The sequence below is a fragment of the Accipiter gentilis genome, chromosome 9, assembly GCF_929443795.1.
Source record: "Accipiter gentilis chromosome 9, bAccGen1.1, whole genome shotgun sequence".
Lineage (NCBI taxonomy): Eukaryota > Metazoa > Chordata > Aves > Accipitriformes > Accipitridae > Astur > Astur gentilis.
In genome coordinates this window covers 1,330,543-1,356,230 of record NC_064888.1, presented here as the reverse complement: position 1 = coordinate 1,356,230, position 25,688 = coordinate 1,330,543, and the positions used below count along the sequence as shown (strand labels likewise).

General features: G+C 46.6%; 1 protein-coding gene across 7 annotated transcripts in view; it reads right to left on the bottom strand.

Moving 5' to 3' along the window:
- BRD4 (bromodomain containing 4) overlaps positions 1 to 24,478 on the bottom strand; it is a 74,160-nt gene extending 49,682 nt beyond the window's left edge. For 3 of the 7 annotated variants that reach the window (XM_049810258.1, XM_049810256.1, XM_049810260.1), the window contains exons 1-2: positions 24,344 to 24,477; positions 4,824 to 4,917 (exon numbers count right to left, since the gene is read on the bottom strand). The gene's annotated coding sequence lies outside the window, so the exon portion shown is untranslated. Of the gene's footprint in view, positions 1 to 4,823; positions 4,918 to 23,378; positions 23,485 to 24,343 lie in introns of those variants that run through there. The other 4 variants (XM_049810261.1, XM_049810262.1, XM_049810263.1 and 1 more) reach the window with 3 other exon arrangements.
- Between the last annotated feature and the right edge of the window lie 1,210 nt (positions 24,479 to 25,688).

Here is a 25,688-nt window from a genome sequence, read left to right as displayed (position 1 = left end):
AGATTTAGGACAAGGAGAAGTATTTTACCCCAAATCAGATATCCACAGCTAGTGTGGTTGGGTTTTTTAGCGTGATTCACCTGAAAAGAGACGTCCCAAGTTACAGACTTTGGTATATAAAAGAAGAGAAAGAAATCCCATCTCGGTACCTCTCTTTACATATTAAGGTATAGAAATAGGTGCTGTTGTTTAAATACCAATTAATAAATACGTAAACTTTATGTTTGCCTTTTTTTCTTTTCCTCCTTCCACTCTGCTGTGGCCACACGGCTCCGGCTCTCCGTTCCCTCACAGTTCCAGAGCTATTTCTTCTTGAAACCATTTAATGAAACAGCACAAGAATTCCAAGATAGGATACAGAATATCTAAAAACTAAACTATCTCTAAGATACCACACGAGATCCGAAGGCTGAATTGTTGGACGCCTACCACGAACCCTTCCACAAGTTCTGTGGGACACAGCGACCCTGCAGACCTCAATGCTATCGCTGTTAGCAGCAATTTCTGCAAGAAACGGGACGATTCACCCCATGAAATCCGAGGTCAAAAGCTTGAGCTGCTCTGTAGTGTGACCACATTCTCACCAGGTTCTTATAGAAACTCCCTCAGACCAGTCGTGCAACTGCTCAGCTTCGCACTTTATATTTCTTTATCCCTACCTGACCTGCTGGTGCAGTTTCCAGCGCAGGAATTACTTTGCTGCTGCTGTAAGTGAATTTATTTCCATGCAGAGGAAGAGAATTTGCAACCCTTACCCCACAGCATCACTTCCCACCTCTGAGCAATTTGCATTTGGATTTCTACTTCATCTTTTAACCGTTTCTGGCAGAAAGGAGACTGCGAAATCCTCACTTCGCAGCTTGTGGTGGCTATTTGGTATCTGTTGCGACCCTTCATAGTCCGACTGCCCCTCGGCTCTAAAGAAAAACCTGCTTGTCGTTAATTCGCATTCACTGCTTCGTTTTAACGGCACAATCTGTGTCAGTGGGGAAACGCAAAGGGGATTTACTTTTCCATCTGACCGATTTCGGCAGCTGGGGAGCGCCAGCATTCACGCCACTGGCCAGACAGCATCGTCTGGATCCGGTCCAACCCTCACGCTGCCAGCGGCAGTTATCAGCATCCCTAATCCTCGCTCCCGTGCTGACGGGGACGCTGACCTCTGCAGCTACCTGTGATGGCTTTCCCCTCACCCCCCAAATCCGTGCGGATGTTATCCCAGCACTTCCCAGCTCATTTTTGCTCCACTGGTGCAAAATTTCGTGCCCCAGGGGATACGTTTGGGAGTCAAACGCTGAATTCTGTGATTGCTTCAGTCCGCTCTGTGCTCTAAATACAGCAGGTTTCCACAGCAGAAGAGTTTTTATTTATTCTTGTGCCCTAAACCATGGGGCTTCTTTGCTTTTCAGGATGTCTACACAGCTAGGACAGCAAGAAAAAAAATCCCTTTATTTTGTTGTTCCCACTATTTTGGGGGGGAGCAGCTATTTCTAGGCTCATTTTTCTATGGCTTGAAGGAAAAAAGATAACACTGAAGTGGAATCTGAGCAGCTTTACACCTGATCTAAGAGCTTAAATAGCCATAGCCCCATGTGTTTTTGCACTACAACTCCCACCTGCTTAACAGCAAACAAGTCCCTGCCACAGAAACCACCTACACTGTAAAGATTTTGCCATATTTCAAAGAGCAGAGAGTAATTAATTTTTATTGATTACTATCTTACAGTATGATTACAAACGTATTGATTAGAAAGTTAGGCTGGACATATTAAGCAGCAGGAGACACCCAGAGGTGGTTTTATGCAGTGTTAGGGTTTTATACATCATTTTTCTGCAGATGTTCAAGGACAACGGGTGTATAAGCTGGCACGTAAGTTACTTGAAATTTCAAGTAGCTTGTGTTTGGTTCAGCCTCCCAGTTTTAAGGCAGTTTTTGAGTCACAGAAAATTCTCAGTGAATATTTTATCGGCTTTCGTCCCTGGCTCAGCACAGTTATGTATTTTAGTTTACAACTCAAATAGATCCTCTTTGCACCCACATGCAGCTTCCAAGATAACTCTGGGCAAGATCCATTTCTGCTGAAAAAATGAATGATCCCAGAAACCAAAAGAGATTTGTAAAGGGTGATTTATACCAGAACTACTCACTATCAAATGTTAAGCTAGACTTAAGGGATGAAGAATCACCACCTTAACCCTAAACAGGGGGATCAACAGAGATGCCTCCAGCACTGAGTGACAGGTCCTCTGTCTAAGACCTAGAGGTGTGAATTTAAGGTCCCACCACTGCTCTATAACACCATCTAAGTGCATCGTCGACCCAACCTCCTGCAAGCTTGGGACCTTGTCCTCACCTGCGAGGTCCACGGTGGAGGAGGAGGTCGTCCACTCTGTGGCCCGTGGAGGTCCACAGTGGAATCATGGTGGAGCAGGTCACCCGTCTGGCAGCCCACGGAGGACCCAATGCACAGAGAAGACCCACAGAGCAGGTGTATGTGCCCTGAAGGAAGCTGTGACCCTGTGGGGGACCCACGCTGGAGCAGTTTGTAAAGAACTGCAGCCTGTGGGAAGGACCCACGTTGGAGAACTTTGTGGAAGACTGTCTCACATGGGAGGGACCCCATGCTGGAGAAGAGGAAGAGGGTGAGGATGAAAGAGCAGCAGAGACAATGTGTGATGACCCCAGTGCCCGTTTCCTGTCCCTCTGTGCCGCTGTGGGGGGGAGGAGGTAGAGAAATTGGGAGTAAAGTTGAGCCTGGGAAGAAGGGAGAGGTGCGGGGAAGGTGTTTTAAGATTTAGTTTTATTTCTCATTATCCTACTCTGACCTTTGATTAGCAACAAATTTATTTCCCCAAGTTGAATCTGTTTTGCCTGTGACAGTAACTGCGGAGTGATCTCCCTGTCCTTAGCTCAACCCACGAGCCTTTCATCCTATTTTTTCTCCACCCCCACCCCATTCAGTTGAGGAGGGGGAACAAGCAGCTGGGTGGGCACTAAGTGTCAAACCAAGTTCAACCCACCACAACCCTAAAGCGTTCCCATCCAGTGGGATCAACGGAGACATTCCCACCACCGCCAACTGACAGACCCTTGGTCTAACACTCCAAGATCTAGAGGTGTGAACATAAGGTCCCACCACTGCTCTACGACACCGTCCAAGCTTGACACCACGTCCTCACCTGCTGGCACATCCCGAACTGCCACCGGCTCCCATTACGGCAGACGGACGGTGCCAGAGGATACGGATTCGCACATCGGCACGTCTCACCCATGAATAAAGCTGCCCCATGAGTAAAGTCTAAACTAACTGGCTGTCGGTTATCTTCGTATCTTATCAAGTCTGAGCCTTCCCCCAATTATCTATTTCAAGACACTGGCACCCAACATTGTTATCCCAAACTCAATTCCATCAATCCCCAGAGCACCCGGCGCACCAAGGTGGATGAAGAAGATGGTAGAACCTGGGTGTAGGTGACTACACAACTCAGAAAAGTTGTTGAAGAGAAGTTTATCTATTCCAAGTCAGAGAAGTGTCCTTTTTTTACCCATTCTACTCTCGGTTTTAAACTACAGCGCCAAATTTAAGCATCCAATAGGTGTGACCTGAGCGTGAGGCTATGTCCACCCTTGCAGTTTGAGAAAAAAAAAAGATTTGATGCCCACTCTCTACTCCAGCTTAATACTTGCAAGAACTGCTCTTTTCCTAGAAAGATGAAGGGTTTTCCCCCCCCCAATTTTGCTTCTTGCTGTCTACTAACAAGAAATTCTCTGAGGTCAAGACATTCCTAGAGCAGCTGGATATTTAACATACAGCCTTTCCCACCCAAGACTTCAGAAAACCAATCACTCATGTCTGGGCTGCCTATAACCATACACACCTTGGAGATTTATTATTATTATAGATAATAAATCTCCTATCTTGCCAAAATATTCAGGTGTCACAAAGCCAACCAAATACTTTTGAAGATGAAGCCATGAAAAAACAATAGCTGTGTATTTGGGGTGATTTTCCCAATTTATTACCAAGCCTTTTAGGGCAAACTACCAGAAAGAAAACACACTTAGAAGAGCAAGTTCTGGGTCAAGACACCAAAAAAACATCACAGTTGTGTCCTGTTTTCCTGAGGTGGGTGAAAAACCCCCAGGAGAAGGCAGCTCTGCCAGTGCTGCCTGACGGGCATCCAAGATGGAAGCTGGCTCCCAAAAACACCCAACTGAGCAGAAAGTAGCCAAATTCGGACTCGGTGGCAACCATGGGGAGACCACCAGGACTCACTCAAAGCGTTGGCCGAGGGGTACGAGAGATAGAGCTGTACATGTACGTGAAAGACAGCAAAAACCCTTGTGTCTGATAGTCTTAATTACCAGAGAAATACACCAAGATACAGAAAACCCTGAATTATTTCATGTGTGTGAAGCTTCTCCCTGATCTTGCACTCTCACCTCAGCTCTCCGATGTTTCTGCCTTTTATTTTCCCTGGTGGAATCAGCTCCCTTGGTAAAGCAGATTTAAATTCTGCATCTAATGAAGTATCAGGACAATCAAATTTGATCCAGCCTTAACAACGCTTAAGGTTCACGTAACACGCTCTTTACTCGCACCAGCAAACACCTATCAGTAAATCCAGCAAATCCAGGGCCACATTCGCTGCAGTTTGTATGAGATTTACTCAATTCAAAGCACTCGAAGGCAGCAAGTACAGCTCATCCCCAGCTGTAATTAATTCACCTTCTCGCCGGTGACACCCCCAAATGCTGGAAGTGAGCTACACCCCACAAATCATGCACTTATCAGCATAGGAGTAATATTCAGGATAATTACCTGAAATCAGAGTTGACCCTTCAAGGTGTTCGGTTCTTTTTCACCAGCTGAACCCTCTGACCTTCATTTTTGAAGCTACTATTGAAAGAAAGATCTGTAAGGAAAAGAAACACAGGTTAATTCATAATTACAGCCAAAAACATTGCTAACTTTTATCCCTTGCCTTTTTGTTCTCCAGATTTCTATTTTTATTTGCAGGAAACAATATATACGAGTCAGAAAACCAGGAACCTTTAACGATGAAAAGCATCGCAATGCAGATACGGACGGGTGAAGGGATCCAAGACAACAGTCCAGACCATCATCCAAAGCGTGCACACTTTGGAATTTAAATATTCTGAGAAAAGTTATTTAATTAGAGCTAACCAACCCAATATACCTCTTTTTGAGAGCTTCAACAAGCACAGGTCTGTTCCCTTGTGTTCTTTCCCCAAACCTCAAAAAGCTCTTTCCAGCTCAGGAAGTCCCTTCCAGTTGTTTAAGCTGGTTGCAAGACCCGGGTTTAACCCAATGCCTGGGACTCCGGCCCAGCTTTAGGCATGTCAAAGCCTGGCTTAGCAGCTTACAAGAGGTCTCAAACCCACCCACAGCCCCAAAGCAAGAATAGCAATGGTTCACGCTCTGGCTCCTCACAGACATTACTAAAAAAAGCACTGAACACGAGATTTAAGCTTCTACCGCAAAGACGATCTCTAGGAGGATGACCGTAACCACAACCAATGCCTTTTTAACATCACTTGCACTTGTGAAATACCCATCACACTTCCAGAGCCAGCTCACCTTATATCAGAGCCAATAAACAAAGTATTTAAAACTAATCTTTAATTCCATTTTCAGGGGCAGGACATACTGTAAGGGATAAGCGAGATGCGACGCTTCTTCCTCCAGCCAAGGGAATTCAGCACATAGAATTCAAACTCGAGAGGCCAAAGGACCAGATTAACAGCTCTGACTAACTTTAAGCTTATCCCTAGCAAGCGGGCGTGGAAAATTTAGCTAAGGCAAAGCAAGACTCACTTGCCCTCCGGTGAGAAATACCGAAGGCTGAAAGAGATGTCTGGAGGTCTCCTGCTCACAGCAGGACTGACTTCAGAAGTTCAAACAGGTTGCTCAGGGCTTTGTCACACCACAGCAATTACTGCTAGGTTTTAATTGACATTTTAGTGCTGTTTTTTCAGAGGTTAAGCTGATACTCACTCTTTACTCAGTGTTTGCTGCTGGTTCAGCTTCCTAACAAAGCCCACCCTGGAGGAAGGTGGACACGAAAGCAGCCTGAAGGATAAAACATGTACCAAACCCTGCACCTGGGCTAAACGAGCTCTTTAAATACAACACTTTTTCTTCTCAGAGACGACCTAGCAGTTCCCTGCAGGCAGGTAAATCCACCAAAAGCTTGAAACACCCAGTGGTGCTGTGTGCTTCTGCCTAGCTACATTTTCTGATACAATTTATGGTCTGTTCTGGCCACTTCTGGTTCTTTTTAGTGATTATAAACTTAACCCCCACCCCCCCCCCCATCCCAATTCTGTCAGCATTGCTGTTTCACTACTATTGCCATTAACAGACATGCTCCGTGAATGCCAGGAGGTCACCACCAAGAGACATCCCAGGCTTCAACATCTTGCCACCGTACGACAGATCAGTCCTGGCTTGATGCACAAGGCCACCCCACTCCACACCTGCCAAAAAAAAAAAATCGACACCAAGAGCAGACAGGTTGCCAAAAATGCTTATTTTGCCTGGGAAATCTTATCTCCATGAAGGCTGTTGGAGCAAACAAAAGTTGTGCTCTGTGGGGTTTGTCCAGCTCTGGGACAAAAACACAATTCAGCTGAAAACAGTCACAAAATATTTTCCAGGTGCTGCAGTTGGATTTTGCTCACCCCAAGCCACCGCTAACACACAAGCAATGCTCTACCAGCAAGATCCCCTGCTAGGATTTCAAAGTGCATATAAATTAGTATTAAAACCCCAGTTTCCCAGCAAACCGGACGGGGAAAACCCACCCAAAACAGAGAACAGTCATACATGTCCAGGAAACACGCATCTTGATTTGTGATAATTGTAACAAAATAAATTCCAAGGTCATGTCAGCTCCAAATCCTTGTGCGAGCACAGAAAACCGCTCCAGGAAGCACCACGTAGCCCAGCGGTCATCGATTTCTTCTGGCAAGCACCCTCTGATTTCCTAAGAGCCACGACAGCCTGTGCAGCTCTGCCATAACACAGTGGAAAGCTGAATTTCAGTTTCATGTATACATACATAGCTCCCCTATACATTTTCTCAGCTTGCAGCCATGTGCTTTATCTTCAGAGACTCGCTGCTGGCACCCGGATTATCTCAGCCCTCCAGATGTGAATTAATTCATCCACCTAACGAGCCTCGCTCTGGAGGCTCAGACACTTCCAAAACAGATTTTTCTATTAATTAATACTTCCCAACTTCTCACATGTAGCCATTCCCCCTCCCCTCCCTTTAATAGTTGTGGTTTATGTTGAAAGTCCTTCAAAAGTATTTCGACTTCGGCGCTCCTTTAATAACACCCCAAGTTTGACACTCAAATGAGAAGTGACAACGGAGCGACGCTTCCCAACACCACAAAGGAAAAGAAAATACTGAATTTGATCCAGGAATTGAATCTGAAAGCTTTAGTACGAGACAGTTTATTCTTAGAGTCACTGCTGAATTGGTCCCGGATACTGACTGAACGAGAAGAGTTGACTTCAAAGAAAATAAAACGCATTTTTGCTCAATATACCACTTTTTGCTCCTTTTTTTACTCCACGACCAGGCTGTTCTGTACCAAAACCAGCCACTGCACCAATAAAGATACAAGCGTGCGCAGGCGCCATCTGATTGCACAACTTGAAAAGCAGCCTTATCTCTCCATTTGCTTTCATAAACCCTGTAAACACCAACCAGAGAAGCAACGCAGAAGGAAACACAGAGGATTTAACTAAAAACATTGCCATCGCAGTCCAGGAGAGCCGCTCTCATGTTGTTTTGTGGTCAGAGAAACAAAACCCAAGCACTTTCAATACCTGATTCACCCGGATATCTCAATTTCCACACCAGCATCCAATCCAACTGTGGCCACAGACCCGGATGCAATCCAAGGAACGTTATTTTGACGATCCAAAGTCCGAGTCCGTACGTTGGATATTGCTTAGGAAGGGCTGCACAGGCAACCCGGGCTGAGGCTAAGGCTTTTCCTAGGAAGAGCAAGCAAAACAGCAGATAATAAAATAAAATAGGGAGGTACTGGTGTTTTGAATACCAGAAAAGGTCTTCCTCCTCCTTACCCTAGTTCTCAAGACGACTCCTGCATTCACAGGCCTTCATCAAACACCAGCACTAAGCACTTTTTAGGCATTTAAACAAATCCCTGCCTCAATGAAGCCTAAAGAGGAGTAAACGTGCACCAAATTGTGCCCGTAATTTCTGTTCTATAATACTCAGACCTGTATAATATTGAATAGCTGCCCAAAAAAACCCAGTTGCACTCAAGGCAATACTCCAGTGCTAGCCCCAAAAACCATGCAGCCTTTTCATTTGAGGGTAAAAACCGCAATTTTCTACAGCAGGAGAACCGTAATACCTCTGCAAAAGATGCTCTGATTTTAAAGCAAGAAAACATAGAGAAAAATCAGCTATTTTAACATAACCAACAGGAAACGAGGACAAATGTGACCATGTTATTTGCTCAAACTCCTTTGCTTCCGGAGTGGAGGACTTCTGGTATTTAAGGGAGGGGAGGACACAGATAAGGGATAGCCCACAACCAGAGTCAATGGTGAAATTAAAACTGTTGTTAAACCCAGCAGAACCTACTCAAAAATCAATGGTTTTGGTTATATAGGCAATGTAGTAGGTCATTATAGGTGAAACAACAGGTATTTTCATCCACGTCAGCCAAATACAGACATCCAGTATGCCATACAAGGCAAATCCAATATATGAAGCCAAGAATTCCATTTTAAATAAGTGGGAAACATCACGTAAAATACATTTTCAGAAACTACTTTGCTTAAATTTCTCCTGATTTTAGTACTCCGTAGTTTCCTCCACAGGTGAATTCCCATTTGAATGTGTGCATGACCTAGCCCCGGTATCAGATTTTCCCCACTCTTCCAGCAAGGTATATACAGATACTTGAAGTTTTTGCAAAAGCAGAGACTAAATTTCTCATACTTGAGGCAAACAGAACAAACTTCACCCCATCCTGTCCAGCAGAAGCATAATTTAAAATTAATAACATCAATTTAAGAGAGTAAACTGCTTAAACATGCTAGGTATGAGATATAATTCAGGTCATCAACCAGCTACACGCTGCAAGCACGTATTAGGGCTCTGTAGCCTGGAAAGAGTTTTCCAACAAGACCAATTTAGCCTCAAATCCTTTAATTAGCAGTAAGAGAAGCTGAGTATCCAGCTACAGAGATCCACAGATGCAAAGTGCAATTAAGCCACAGGGATGGGAGAAAGTCACAAGGTGTTTTTGTGGCGAGGAGCTGCGGGTTGACGAGGTTTTACCTTCAGAATTAAGCAGTTTGTATCTGAGAAGGGTTTGTGCCCCAAGAACCATCCTCCCCAAAGCCAAATCAGACCCCACCTCCCTCCAAGCACCCTCGTTCTTGAATTTGTTTTAATATTGCTGCTACCAAAGGGCTCAGAAAATAGCAAAAGTTTATCTAACATCAATTCAGGGCCCCAGGCAATCAGTCTGGGATCTTCAAAGCACTTGAGTCCCGACCACAAAGTGGAAGTCACAAATATATCTTGAAAAATTTCTGATGAACGAGCAGACAACACAATTAAAAAGCAAAGCCAACACATCTCAAACATCAAGCCTCGGTCTACTCCGAGCAGCTCAGTGCACCGGGAGTCCCACAACGTGTTTGTATTTTAAGGGCACTTACACCAGCAATGCCCAATGTCAGCAATGAGCTTCAACCCAGAACTTGGCCACAGGGTCTTTCAAAGACACCTGAAAGCAACTCGACTACTCGTGCACTCCCCAAACAGGTTATTTTATCCTGTGTACAGTCATGCTGCACCTTGAAAACACGGTCTGGACTCCCAGTATGAGGCTCAGAGTCCAAAATGACCTAACTACAATGTCAACTCTTTACTTTCAAGGATTAAGAAGGTAAAACAAAGCTTCGAAAGGAAAAGCAGATGCAAATACTCTAGAAGTATTGCATCAAAAGGGCAGAGAGGTGGTTTTATATTCAAATTTCTGTCTGGTCAAGAGACTCTCAGTCTAACCAATCCCAGAAATTAGCCATTTCCTTTCTCTTAATTGCAGAGAGCGCCTTGAGAGACCTGAAAAATCACAAGTTTAGAAAGTATTAGCAGCTGCTAGTTCTGTTATTAGAACAAGTCTGATATGGAGCTGTTAGGAGTGGGACTTTCTCCTCCTTCCCTCCCTCGGTGCGCTCACCCACAACCAGAAGCTATCTTTAGCACGAGGCTGCAGCCAGAAAAGCCAACTTTTAATCCATTAATTGATAATTTGCTACCAATGATTCTCAACAGAGTTGAGCATATGAAGCCACCACATTTTTATAAACCATGTAAAAATTAATTCAAGAGTTTATAGCCAGAGCAATCAACACCAACCTCAACATTTATCCAGGAGGGAAGACATTTCATGCAGCAAGAAGCTGCGGTGCTGGTAGCGTGACTAACGCCCGGACAAGTCGGGCGGTGTAACATGGAGAGCATGTTTCTACTCCCACTTAAATTAAAATGGGAGTGAGCAACTCAGTGGAGAAGAAAACTCAGTGATCCACTTCAGGGTCAGCGTGCCCCAAGCACAAGCATGCTGTTAGAGGAGACCTGGGGCTGCAGACAGCTCCAAGGTCCTTGCAAATTAAACAGGGATTTTTAGAAAATCGTCAGGCTAACGAGCAACCCAAACTCACTTGTAAATCACTGTTGCCAACAATAAAATAAGCTTTCTCCAGTGAGGTGGGGAAGGACACGTCCTCCTGGGTATGCTCAGAGTTGCAGGAAAAGAAGATTACTTGGCCCTGAGATGTTCCTGCTAATTCTTACCACGGAGTAAATTACTCATTTCAGCCTAAATTAGCTCATAGGTGAGGTCAGACAACTCGGACATCACGTGGCAAAAGCCCCGAGCTCACACTAACTGTGCTGAAGAACATCAGAAACCTCCCCAATATCTCAAGCTCAGGTTCTGCAGGTCTTGGTTCGACCACAGCACCCCCTCCAAGGACCAGTCTGATATTCTAACCGCCCGAACAAAAACCGAGAATATTCCATGGTGGAATATCAAGGCAGTTTGGGGTTCATAAAGCAATTTCTTAGTGACATGGAACAAGTCAATGAATGGGCTTCTGAAGAGCCACCCAGCAGGTGAGAAAGGCCACCTCCATCCTGGTGACAAGAGATAAGGAGAGAGAAGGAGAAGTGGCAAACAGGAGCACATCAAACACCTACCACGCCATCTCCAGTAAAGAAAGAGAGCAACCTTTCAAAAATCTGTCCTCCACAATTCCAAAACACACTCTGGAACACTTATTTTTCAAAATCATTAAAGACCCCAGTCTTTACTAGGGACTTAAAAGTTGAAGTCCATGCCTGTTCATCATCTCTCTACCATTAAAAAGTTGCTCCTCAGCTCTTTTCTGGTGGTTTTTTTGCGATCAGCAAGATCATTCGCCCCTTTTCCTACCCTATTTTTCAAGTGCACTGAAGACAGGTGTAACCAGATGGATCTTCCTCTGCTACAAGCTTCCGTGCATTCCTACCTTGAGTCTCCTAATAAATCATTAATCCACAGAGAGCGATTGACTCCTTGAGCTTAGTTTTAAGAGAAAACAGTTGAACCTAAGCTCTTGAAGGATGCCTCAGCATATTTTATCAATATCCAGGCTTAAAATACACATCTAAAAGACAATTTCCTTCTAAAAAAGTCAGGTTGACCGTAAGGATTATGATCCTATGTTCAAATGCCGAGTCTAAAATAATCTCACCTTTAGGCTAGGCTTTTTTAGAAGCACATTTTGGGCTCCAAACCTTTTAGTGTCAGCCTTGCAATAACAACTATGCTTTGCCCTGCAGCTCTAGCTGAATTCACGTTCCTCTTCAGCCCACGTCTGTAGATACCGAGAGATCACAACTGCTCAGCATTGCATTTTTCAGGTGCTATCAATAGTCTGCAAGAACACAGGGCTCCCGAATAGCTGCCTTTCCCGGAGAAACTTAACTGGAAGCTGAGGTAAGAAAGGACAAGCCAAGGTCAGACCAAAAAATAGCCAATAAAAAAAAGAGAAGGCAAAACAAAAACGTCTTTAAAATGTGAAAAATGCAGTGCCCTTAACTGGTTAAATGTGTCCTGAGCCATAGGAAAAAATGTATTAAAACCGGCAGGACAGTTAAACCAGTTCAAAGCAAAGCTGCTAGGCTCAGAGGAGGACAACATTAGATCACATCTAAGACCTAGAAGTCATTCTGGGTCCCGTTAAGAATAGTATCTGTTAAGCAAAGACCTATTTTACCAACGCTTATGCAGTTGCACAGCTCTAAAAAAGAAGATATCCCCCAAAAAAACACTCCAAACACCCTGCCTAGTAACGATTATCCCTCTCTGCTGCTCGTACCTTAAAAAGGGTGTCAAGAGGACACCAAAGTGCTCTGAAAATTCACCTTTTACTCCTTGGGCTCTGCGAACAGTTGGAATTTTCCCCTCGGACTAGAAAAGTGATCAGCAGCTCTGCAAACAAACATCCGTCAACAGGCACAAGGTCAGTCCCATCTGTAAATATGTCATCTCCGACTCAACGGCAGGAATAAGCGGCAATCTTGTTTTTCTTGTAACCTGATATGGTTTTTACAGGGAATTCTTCTGTCCAGGACAGCGTCCAGCCCTAAATGCAGGCAAGGAGAAGCAGTAAAAGGCTCTTCGCTACCTTTATTCTACAAACAGACCCTGCTCTGTCGTCCTTGTGTTCAGAGATGTCTTAGTTTACCAGTTCAGATCTTCAATTCTGCTAGCAACAGCATAATAAATCTTATTTTCCCCCTTTTCACTCTTTATCCTCCTGAATTAATGCTAATTACACCCCAATTCAGTAGGAAAGGATCACACTGGGGGCTTGGGAGCAGCAAAAAGTCTTCTTAAATACATCAAAAATAACAGTGATGTTTAGTTTTGATCTAGCAGTGAAGCTCAAACCCTATTTTTAGTGTTCATCCCTTTTCCCCATCACCAATTAATCCTGAGCTCCCTAAACCAGAGCAAGACATCAAGTTTCGAGCGCACTCGGGCTCACGTCGCTCGGGTGTTACAAGCAGGGTTGGTGCGTACACTGAAATGCCGAAATCTATCTACACATTCCAAAAAACTCCCCCAAAAAACCCACCCGCCCCAACCACAAACATCTCAGGTAACCTTTGGACCAGCAATTTGCACTCCAATCCCGTCCTCCCCCCATCGGTATTAAACTCTGAACTCTGAGAAGAGACTTTGCCTATGCTCGGCAACATAATAAAGACACGGCTTTGCCGCTTGTGCCATAAAAACAAAATATATTTAGAATTTGGCAGAGGGTTTCAGATCTCGCTACCAGGATGTTCCTGCTGCTGTTATTCCAGTAGACAAATACGAGAGTTTTATCACCCAAATCTTGCAAATGGGGATACACCTATCAGACAGGAATTAAAAATACTTTAGAAAAGCAAATATAATACCACCCAAGATAATAATTTACAGCAACGGTGATTTTTGTGCTGGCAAAGAAACTGCCTCTGGCACCGAAACCTTTAACTTCAGCATCAGCTTTGGTGGAATGAGTATTCTTCTTACTAATTTTAAGAAAATTATCACCAACAGCTTGCTCTGCATTTTTTTCATCCTCCCTTAGGAGGTGATAAGATATAGGGGAGAGCCATGAGCATCAGGACTCAAAAGGTTTAAGTCAAGTGATTTAAAGGCAAGTGATTTAAATTGATTTCTTCTGATTTTCTTTCTTTAAGTGGAAAATTAGCACCTACTCGGCAGCGGGCAGAATCATTTGATCCCATCAAGTCCAGAGGAGTGCAGGGAAAACCTTGCTTGAGACACCCAGCTCCCTCCAAAACTGCAGCTGGGCTGTCTGGATTGAATTCATCATAGTTTCACCTTCCAAAAAAAGCTACTTAAGAGACAATCTGAGCACAAATCTCAATCCCTACTATGCCACAGACCATATACATGCGTGTAATTAATGAGGGGATACCAGGAAAAGCCCAAGTTCCTACTTTTGAGGCAGAAACTTGTTTTAAATTTAACAGGAGCAGCGCGCTGGGGTTCAGAGGAGCCTTCGGGCAGTGGTTACAGATCCCTGTTACAGCACCATCTCCAAATTACAAGGAACTGGTCATTCCACCTCTGGAGTGCAGCTGAGTCGGATGGCAGCAAAGCTGATTCTCAACAAGAGGAATGGAGATGCGAGCTCACCATTTGATTTTAAACGTGACCATTGTCAACCCTAATCAGCAACTCTGCAAGAGAAATTTTAAAATTAAACCCCAAATCTTGATTCTTCCAAAAATCAAGGTTTTACATACAAAATGTGATGCCTTTAAAAGACTTTGTCAGTAGGAAAAGGAGGCAAAAGAGTTTTTATAAGAAGATTAAATTAATTTGTAGCCTTGCTACAAGGCTGATGTCTCAGCCAGCTCACTGGCAAGCCAGGGCTGCAACACTGGGATGTTTTCAAAGCAGAATTGCTGCGAATTTAATCATAACCCTCCAAGGTTCAGCTCTGCAGGAGGACCCAAGCTCACCCTGCCTCCGCAACTGCCTTTCCTCGGAGCTGTCGGATAACCGGATAAACCAGCCTGGCAAAGGATTTCCAAAGCAGAGATGTTGTTAGTGAAGAGATTTCCCGACCCGATCTGTAGCTGCTCGGCACCTAGCTCATTTAAAAAAAAAAACAAAACAAAAACAAAAAACCCATGGCAAGTAATTCAGTGTTTTCTGTATTTTTTGTAATGACAATCAAGACCTGCCAGCCAAAAACCCAAACAAATCGCCTATAAATCACACTCCTTTCAAATTATCCTCTTCCAAAACAAGAGCTTGTACATAAAAGATGAAGAATGACTGTTTTCAGGTAGTTTAGGAAAAAAAACACAGAAGAGGTGCATTGAGCTCAGGAAAGCTGGACCTTTGAGGACAGTCTCACAGCAGTTATTTAGTCCTGGTTTTAGAAAGCCTGCAGCCCAACACAATTTTGTTGAGTATCTTCTGTTTAATTAATCAGTCATGATCTATCAAAGACAACCCCACAGGTCTTATTTCCCATCACTCCGGTCTTATGCAAGTAAGGGGTGTAGGTGCGGAGTAAAAGGGATTTTGCACCGCAAAGCTTTAAGCTAGGCTTAAAAGTTTCAGGAGCACATCAGTTGAGTAGAGCCGGCCCGTCTCACAGCTGGTCCCAATTGCCAGGGTTTCAGTTACTGCCACTCAGCTGAGAAAAACTTCCTGCCCCAAGGATATTACTTTTTAAGGGTTATTCTTCTCACTTTAATACCTCATCAAATTAGCATAAAAAGGGCAACTGGGTGATTACGAACTGTCTCATGACTTTCCAAGAAGGAAGGTGCTTCAGGAACTTGGCTTTGCTGGTCCTGCTTAATGTTTTAACTCGCTGCACTGCATGTTCTCTGTAAAAAAATGCAGAAAAAAAAGGAGCTATGCAACCCAAAACGTGAAGTCATCAAAATACGAACATACCTACCCAGCCTTGATGAGTTTTTGTCCCTGCATTCAATTAAAACAACATAAACCCTAAATTTTTCACTCTGCCTTTGCAAATTGAAAATACAGCTCAAGAGAGGATGGGCACAGCACAAATATTCCAGAAAAAAGGAATTTCATGTTGAGGATAGTCCCAGGGAAAACGTCTCCATGCCAAGTCCTTCCCACAGGACAAGCGGCCATGGGGCTTAAGTCAAAGCTGACTCCAAAAACCTCCACTTGAGCCAAGCACAAAGGAGGTGAAACCACAGTGTGACATCCCTACAACCCACCAGAGACCGTGGAAGAAGAGCTGTGCCCGCTGGATCACCTCCCTGCTCCATTCGTAGCCACCAGAAACAGGGAGGAAGACCTTACAGCAACAGAAATTATGGAGAAAGAAATAATGAACACACTTATTTTGAGAAGTTTTTAGGCCACTAAAGCTTACTTTTCTGGCATGACGGAGCCCACAGCTGCTCTGGAAGACCAACCAGGTATCAAAAGAGCTTTGAGGGTGTAGCTGAGGAAAAGGAAGGAGAAGCATTCAAAAGTTGACCTGTAACCATTAACCGAGGATCTTGACCATAAACCAAGACTCCTACCATGTACAGACAGGTTCCCTACACAGCAAACACATCCTAGGCATCTTTTTTTTTTACCAAGGAAAATTGCATAAATCCAAAACAAGGTGAAAACAAACTTTCTCCTTGCTGGTCTGAAAAAAGATGAAGTTCTTCATCCGGCTGTGGTGCCACCCGGCTGCCCCGCTCTCCTCCCAGCCCAAAATAACCCCTCAGTGAAGGATAAAAAATAAAAAGATAGCTCCCCACGTGGCTGCACAGAGGTTTTTGAGCAGGAGGGAAAACAGCAGGTTACCGCCAAGAAAGCCCAGAGCAAGAGGAGACGCTTTAGAGCAGGGAAACACCCTACAGTATCCAAGTTCCTACACCCCAGCTCGGTCTGGGGGAGGAACAATCCCAGTTCTCCAGCAATAACATTTGTTGACACAAATAGCGACACACAGATTTGCTGTGGAGCAGGCAGACACCACCCCTGGGGTAAGATTGCCTGTATTTCGCTAAAATTAAGTATTTTTAGGGTTCAACTGATCTTACCTAAAGTTGAGATCTACCCAAAGATGAACCAAGTTGTGCTTGAGACTCCAGCAAGCAGACAAGGATAAAAAGCAACACCTGCTCTGCACCACTTCCACTTGGTTTTAACCCAAAACTTCCCCAAGAGACCACAGCTCACCAGTGGTGGCACAGGTCACCTGCAAACTCCTTCCCTGCAGAGCCCCAACTCTGGTTGAGTCTTGTGGTAAGAATATATCCGAGCACCAACATCTGTGGGCTGAGCATCTCTATAAACAGAGGTTTTATTTAAAAAAAAAAAATAACCAAACTGCACATTCCTGAGCCAAACATCGGATCCTTTTGCTCACGTTGTAGAAAATAAGCTGAAAAAAACCACCTCAAATATTCCATTTTTTTTCCTAGCATCCTTCCTACTTCTCCACTCCTGTTACCATTAATTTTTACCACAAGGATTTGCCTCTCCAGAAGCAGCTGCTACTGATGGGGGAAAAAAACCCAACAATGAATTGCAAACATTTCGACAGTCCGTGAGATTACAGCTCGTTAAATAGCTCATTTATTGCACCTCATTTCCTATAATTAATTTATTATAAACTTAAGGATTATTCTTTAAATAATCTGTAACCCTGCTGGCTGATCACTCCAAGCACGCCGCGAATCTCTGGGATAAATCAACTCAGAACAGCTCAAGTAAGTTTTAAACGTTATTTTAATTAGCAGGTATGACATAATTTAAGTTTCCAAGCTTGTTTTTCTTTCGTATCTCGGTTATTAAAGCCAACGTGCTGGCAGACAATAATTAAATTAAGCTGACATGATACTGTAAAAGACTATTTAATTGCTGAAGTAACCCAGGTTCGTTTAAACATATAATTGCTTAATTATGCGTGTATTCATTTAACATTATTCAGATTTTTTAAGTGCACTGCTCGTCACACAAGTAAGGCAAAACCTGACCTATAAATCTCAAATTTTAATTTAATTCAGCGCCCATTCAAGTAAAACACAAACCGCTTTGTTAGTGCTGCTCTGCGCCCATCTGACCCCCTCGCAGCTCGCTAAGCCTAATAATCCATCAGCGCTAACGAGGAGGCACGTGACTAACGCACAACTTTATGCTTTATAAGTCAAATAAACCAATTTAAGTCGAGTAAACGCAGTTTTGCTCCAATAACTCCCCCAGAAGTTGCACGGCAAGTTCACGTCAGTCCAGTCAGAATAAAATCTGATGTATTTCAATGACCCTTCTGCTACTCACTAATTCTGCCACATTTATAGATATTTTTTGATAAGCCCGAGATGTGCTACTTGCCAGCCACCTCTGGTTCTGGGAGGAAAACCACCCCCAAAGTCTAGTTTTCAACAGTTTGCTGAAATCTCAGGTTTACCTGATTTTTAGCCGATTTGCCATGGGAAAGACCCAGCAGACCCAGACAGTCCGTTAAAGTAATACAAAAAAAAGCAAAATAATTTGCAACCGAGGAACACAGACCTGTCCCAGGAAACTTCCTTTGCTCAGCAGCTGGCCCACATCTGCTTTGCAGGCTTCAAGACCCCTTTGCTTCCCCCATGACACCAGGTTTTGGGGTATTTTGTCTTAAAAACATATATTTTTTTAACTTGCAGTTTTGATATTGTCATTACGGGAACATTCCTGAACTGCGTTAGAAGCTTGCAAAGCGTCATTAGGCCTGAAATGTTGTTATAACAACAACTTAATTGAACAAAAATCAGCGTTTAGGCTAAACCTTGACTAACGAAGGAGACAAACTCACACGCCCTCAGCTCCCTCCCTTTCCTAAATCAGGAATATTTCTTCGGAATGCAACAAACCAACCTTAAATCTCTCAAATTTCAAACCAATTCATGACTTCCCACTTCCGGGCTATCGCTCACGGAGTTTCTGGTTTCAGGATGTTTGCCCAAGTCCTTGTCGCTACTGAACAGTTCCTGTTTTCGGGTGGTTTTATTTTTTTTTTAAGGCTGTTTTATGTTTCTCTGGATCCGCGCCATCTCCCTCCTCTTTCAGGCTTCGCCATCGCCTCAGAGCGAGAGTCAGGGCAGGACCATCCCAAGCCTTCTGGCAAAGTTATAATTAGTAACTCTCCTCCCGCTCACAGTAACGAGCAGCAACACAGACATGAACGGTTAACTAAGGGACAAAATTCCCCCTCCCCAAAATACTGGGAAAGGTAACGAAGCTGCTTTTTCCCATTAAAATAAGGATTAAAAAAAACCCAGGAGGCAAGTTTTGCTTCTCAAACGCACACTGGCACTTCCCAAATACTTTGGTCTCAGTAATTTTGGACAAAAACTCCCCATTTTCCTTCAATTCCAGATAAAGGCAACACACAGCACAAAGTTCCTGCAGGAAAAGCTCAAAAGTATCAAGAAAGAGGGATGAAACATGCCTAAAAAGGAAGTTTTGGGTTTCTGCGCGTTTGGGTCCTCCTCCCCAGTTCCCAGCTGGGAATTTCAGCCTCACTTCGAGGTATTTCACATCCTTCCCCCATCCCGACACCTTTCCCCTGATGCTCTCCAAGCGATATTTGGATCCATACAGAAAACATCATATCCCAACAGAGTCTTTCTTCCCTGCACAGAGGTGTCCACTGTACGGCAGGAGAAGTGAGTTAAGACAACCACAACTTTGTAGTGCACAAAAAACACTCTTAATCCCGTTGGTCATCGAAGCGGAGAGAAACGCGACGCTGGTTTTTTGACACCTTCCCCAAATACCACCAAAGCTCCCAGAGGTGCTGCCGCTCGGAGAAATCAGAGCGGAAAAGCCCTGCGCTGGAATTTAACTTTTGCTCTCAACCTAAAATGACCTTTCAGTATTTTCTCCAAACCGATATTTAATGACTATCAAACCCTTTTGAGCTATTTAATAAAAACAAGAGGTTGCAGAGCGCTCGCTTGAAACTAAAACCAGGGTTTTTATTACAAACCAACACCACAACATCCCAGCTCGCTTGACAGGAGCTTCGGCAGCGCAAGCGGCACGCGATAAACCCTTCACCCTTCCACATCGCTGATCTGATATGGCATCAATTAATTTATGTGTTGGTCCAGCAGAATTCCAGTCCTTTTTCCACTGCTGCGAGTTATCCGTAGCTCGGTTCTGGAAGTTTTAGAGCAAGACAACGACTCCTTCATGACCTGTATACAACCGGGTCTTCTTAACCCTAGCTAAGGAAAGTTATTTTGACATTCTGCTTTGAAATAACCAAGATCCGAATCAGCCAGGGGACTTAACCCGGAGAGGAAGGTGGATTCAGAAGCGGCACGCGAGCTCCCTGCGTTGGGATTCCCTGGCTCCGCCGGGCAGCTTCCCCTTTCACATCCGCTCTGCAGAGCCGCTCTTTGAATCACACTAATCCTCACCCAAAAAAAACCCAGTAACCCTGCCAATATTTCTCCAAAAGCTTTTGGATTTAGATGTTAGAGAGCTTTAAAATGCCTATTATTCAATTACACCCCAAAAAAACCCTACCAATTCCCTCGTAAGCTTATAGAGACTTCGTTTTCCTTCTTTTCATAGCAAGAAAGCTCAAAAAACAGATTAAAACCTGGACTCAGACCCTTCCTCCAGCAGTATCAGGGACAGATTTCTTCCCCGCTCACTGTTTTGGTCAAAGCCGAGATGCAATTCATCCTAGAATTTAACACAGACAGTGTGCAACGAGCCAGGAGGGAATATGAAACCCCTCCTAACAGCCGCCATCAGTTGTTCTTCCTTCCCTGCGCACGTTAACATCCCTTATCTGCTGCTTTCCAGGGAGATTTAGGCTTTATAGAGCCCTCCCAAGCAGACGCGGTCAGGTTACGGTGATCCACCCGCTGCTACCTCCCAAAACGAGATGCCGTCCTATTCTTGTGCCCCTTCTATATTTAGGAAGGCAACGCTCGCAACGACCCCGCTGCTCTAAGGAGGAGGAAATGTTATTTCACCAAACATCACCCATCTGTGGTAATGCAGCCAGGATGCGCCTTCATCCTCCCCGTTCACCGCCAGATCCAGGGAACGCTGACATTACGCATTAGCACCAACTCGAATCCCACAGATTTCACCCCGTTTTCACTGGCAGAGCTGCACCTGGGTTCCTTCTCGGCAGAATACTCGGGATTTTGTGCAGGGTTAAGGTAAAATACCTTCCTGCAAATAAATGGTTTACATTCCTGAACTCGGTCCAAACACTGTTTGCCAGTAGATAATTACCAGACCATAAAGTTTACTTTGGAGAAATTGTTCCAAAATATCAAGAAATCGTAACGAGGGGCGTTTCATTACATACATTCAATCACAGCTCCCCTCGACCGAAGTGCGGAAAACTGAAAATAACTTAATAAAAAGTAATTAGAAGCACCGGAGCAATCGGCAGGTCGTTTGCCTGGGTGAGATCGATTCCTACCCGCGCCGATCTCCAACCAAAGCACAATCCCCATTTCTTCTTAAAACAGAAACGGGATTTACGCTAACGATGATGGCTTTGCTGCCTGTGGTGATTTAGCTAATAGCTGGTCACCTCCACCGCAGTCACACTCTGAGTATCATCAGATAATGCAGCAACAACAGTTATTCAGCTTTAAGTAATTAATGTAGTTGGAGGGGAATAAAATCATCAGGAAAATCGTGTTTTACTACTTTTACATGAGTAATCCCGTCCTCTGCCAAGGTGCAAAGATTAGAGGCCGTGTGGGAACAGCCGGCCTCACGCGGGTGGTGTTCCCCCTCCCCCCCCCCCCCGTACATCACATTTATTTACAGTCACTATCGCGGTTCTTTGAGTTCAGGTGTGGAGAATTCAAATATTTTCTTCTACCTCGTGTTTTATACCACGAAGGGGCCCTTGTGTAACACCAGGAAACGGCCAAGGGCCACCTTTAACCCACAGAGCCTTAAACTGAATACTAGAAACTCATAGTAACTCAAATTTGATTTACATTAATCTCTCCAAACACTTATGTTGGTGATAATCCCACCGATGATGAATTACTTATGCACTGAAGTTACAGCAGCCTTTTAAGTGTTTGCAGGGTTGCAATCTTCAATATTTCGGTTGCCCAAAGCACTTTGGTTCATTTTCTTGCCTAAATCGAGCTAAAGTTTGCCACGACAAGCTTAAACAGAGCAGTTAAGCTTAACCTGAAGTCGCTGTGCCACAAACAGGTAAAACCAAACCTCCATAAAACTACGGCGAGTGTTTTAAGTTGCTCAGACGACCCCAAAACTTTGACGGACGATGCAGATACAAAAACCAGAAGCCAATAATCCAAGCTCAGCAAAGCGACAGCCCCGGGGCATCTCACACAACCCAGAGGCAGGGGCGGGGGGGTGGGGTGGGGGGAACCTTCGCTGCCCTGTAAAGCTACTGGGCAACAAACTCGTTACCTTAATTACCAGCTTAATTCTTCACGTTATAACGTACGTCCCTAGGAGCAACGGCACTGCCTATGTTTATTCTTAAAACCATGCTGCGAACTGTTTGATGGGAGCACACGGTACATATCCAAAGAATAACGGGGCTTTTGAGGAGTTTTTGTGGGAAAACTCCTGCCAAAGAGAGCGGGGAAGCTTTAACCTTATTCAGAGTAAAAACTATTTGTATGGGGTTTTTTTTTTAAGTTTGAAAGGCAACGGTGGAAACAAAAAGCAGCCAGGGAAAAAAGTGTTGGGGGTGAGGGGGATATAAGGATGCGCTCCTTAATGAAGGTGAGAGTGAGAGCAGCCCGAGTTTATAACAAACATTCTTTTACTCCCTGCTGTTAATTAGCCCTGTGAAGCTGTATCTCTTAAGGCCAACGCGCATTCGAAACAAGCAGGAAGAGTCTTCCTTCACTTTCACGCCAGCAGCTAATTACTGCATCAAACGAGCGCAGGAACCGAGTGATGGTGTGAATGGACCTCGCTCCTCCAGCATTTCACCCACAAAATCCCGGGGAAAGAGCAGTTGCTCCCCGGCCGGCTTCAGATTCCAAGAGCGCTGAGGTTTGCCCCTTCCCACCCAACACGGTGCCCAAAAACGCAGGAGAGCGGCTCAAAGAGTTTCCCTTCTCCCGGTGCCGAGCCCTCCAGCTTTATAATTTCCAAACAACTCCTACAAAAGTAGAAAACAACTTGGAAAAAAGGGCAAATTCAGCTTGAAAACGTAAAGAAACCCACCAGCCGCGCCAGCTGAAGACCAGGCAAGCAAATCGTCCTGTGAAAAGCTCAAAAGGGGCCCAAGGAGCGGCTGAACGACCGTGGAGAGGGTGCTATGGCAGGAAAGCGGCGGGCGGGCGGCTCGGTACCTCAGGGCTTCTCGGCAAGGTACCACCGACCGACCAACACACCCCCCCCCCCCCCCCATCCCGCCAAGGGCACTGGGCCGGCGGGCACACGCACACCCCGCTCCGGGCCCAACCAACCTGCTTCAGCTCCCCGGTTCCGATCGTCCTCGCTGTCCCTCCGGTTCCCCCCTCCCCAACCTCAGCTCTAAGCCAGCGGCCGCCAGGCCTAGCTGCAGGGCCAGGGCGGGGGCGGGCGAGCGGGCGGCCTAGGCCTAACGGCGCGGCGGGAGCCCGCTCCTCCCCCCCCCCCCCCCCCCCCCCAACCTCAACCCTCTTCCCGCCTCGCTGGACCCGGTCCGGTCCTACCCGGTCCGGTGAGGGTCCCCCGGGTGAGGAGTGAGGCGGGGGAAGGCGGAGAAAGCGTCACTTACCGCGGGCCGCGGGGACGGGCCTGGCCGCTGCCTCCGCGCAGGAGCCGCCGCTTCCTCCTCCCGTCCGCCGACAAAATGGCGGCGGCAGGAAGTGCCCCCGCGCCGCCCGCCCCGCCCCGCCCCACCGCACGCACTCTGCGTACCGGCCCGCCAACGACGTAACCCGCCCCGTACCGACCCTACGACAACGGCGCAATTCACGCACACACCCCACAGCCCCCCCCCCTCCCCCCCCTTCCCGGACCTACGCTAACGGCGTAGCGGGACGGGACGGGGGCGCCGCCGCGCTGGTTACGCCGTTCCCACCTTCCCCCGTACGCAAACGCCGTAGCTCCGCGCCGCACTTACGCAAGCGGCGTAACCCAACGAACGCAGGCGGGAGGGAGCTCCCCGCCGAACCGAGCGACACCTCCCCCCTCCCCCGCCGCCGCTCCGCCCCCCGCTCCCCCTCCCCTCGTACCGGTGGCGGGGCCGCGCTTCCCCCCTACCAAACAGCCCGGCCGGCGATTGCGCAAAGTGCGTACGGCGCGAAGAACACCCCCCCCCCCCCCGCTCCCCTCCCTCCCCTCCCGCCGCTTTGCGCAGCGGCCTACGCAGCCGGCGCGTGACCGCCGCTACGCTAACGGCGGTCCCGCACCTCCGCCTTACGCCGTTTGCGCAGCAGGGGGGCTCCAGAAGAAAAAAAAAAAAAAAAACAAAACCAAAACAAAACCAAAAAACCCCCAACCAAACCAAAACCCCAACCAACCAAACCCTAAACAACCACCACCACCACTACGACCGGGCGGATTCCGCGCCGCAGTTTACGTAAAGGGCCCTCCCTGACGCAGCGGCCGCATTACGCAATGCGGGTTACGCCGGCGGAGCGACGTACGAGGCGTTGGTGAATCCCGGCACCCCCCGCTCCCCGCCAACGCCCCCTCCCCTCACGGCTCCGGTACCCGCCGCCCCGGCGGGGGTCTTACCTCAGGCGGGCAGCGGGAGGGGGCCGGCCCGGACGAGCCGCCCTCCCGCCGGCTCCCGCGGGGCCCCTGAGGGACGGGGGAGGCGTCACCGGAGCGGCGGCGGCGGCGGGGGAAGGAGGAGGAGGAGGAGGAGGAAGAGGAAGGAAGAGGGAAGGGGGAAGGGGGAAGGGGAGGGGGGGGGAGAAGGCGGCCGCGGCGGGGGGGAGGGGAGGGGGAGACGGGCACCGAGGGGCAGCGGGTCCGGCAGCGGCGCCGCACTGACCTCACCGCGCTGCGCCTGACGTCACGGCGCAGCCCGCCCCGCCCCGCCGCCGAGCCCAGAGGAGCCCCGCCCCGCCCCCCGCCTCCCCACGCCGCGCGCGCGCGGGCGCGCCGGGGGACGTCACGCGCTGGGTGATGCGGGGCGTGACGTCGCGTGACGCAGAGAAGCGAGGGGAGTGACGACACAACACGGCCTTCCCCGCCACCCCCCCAAAAATCACCGGCCGCGTCCCGCCACCACGGTCCGTCCCTGCGCCGGGGGGGGCTGAGACCAGGGCAGAGCTCGGTGCAGGAATGAATCGCCCCCGCCAGCCCCTAAACCCGCCCGCGGCGGGACTCCGGGGGCAAAAAAGGGGTTTTTGGGAAAAAAACCCTTTATCTGGGGGGAAATAAGGAGGTTTTGGCAAAACGAAAAACTTTGGGGGGCGGTAAATAAGGTTTTTTGGCAAAAAAAAAAAGAAATCCACCTTGGGGGGCAAATAAGGGAGTTTTGGAAAAAAGAACCCCTTTTTGTGGGGCAAATAAGGGGGTTTTGGCAAAAAAAAAAAACTTTTTGGGGTGGCAAATAAGTTGTTTTGGCAAAACCCAACATTTTGGGGGGGCAAATACATATTTTTTTTGGCCAAAAAAAAACCTTCAGGGACAAATAAGGGGATTTTGGAAAAAAAAACTTTTTGGGGGACAAATAAGGGTTTTTTTTGGCAAAAAAAACCCATTTGGGGGCAGCAAATAAGTTTTTTTTGGTAAAAAGCAACCTTTTGGGGGACAACTAAGGGATTTTTTGAAAAAAAACCCCTTTTTTGGGCAGCAAATAAGGGGGTTTTGGCCAATAAACCCCACTTTTTGGGGTGGCAAATAAGGGGGTTTTGGTTAAAAAAACCACCCTTTTTTGGGGGCAAATAAGGGGGTTGGGGGCCAAAAAATGAAAAGGATTTACTCCACATGCAGCCTCACCTCACCCAATCGTGACTTTTCTTTCTTTTTTATTTTTGGTTTTGGTTTGGTGAATCCTTTAGGAAAGAGGTTTGGAGTCAGAGGGTGCGGCCACAACCTGTAAATTCTGCCAGAAAAAGGTTTTTTTTAG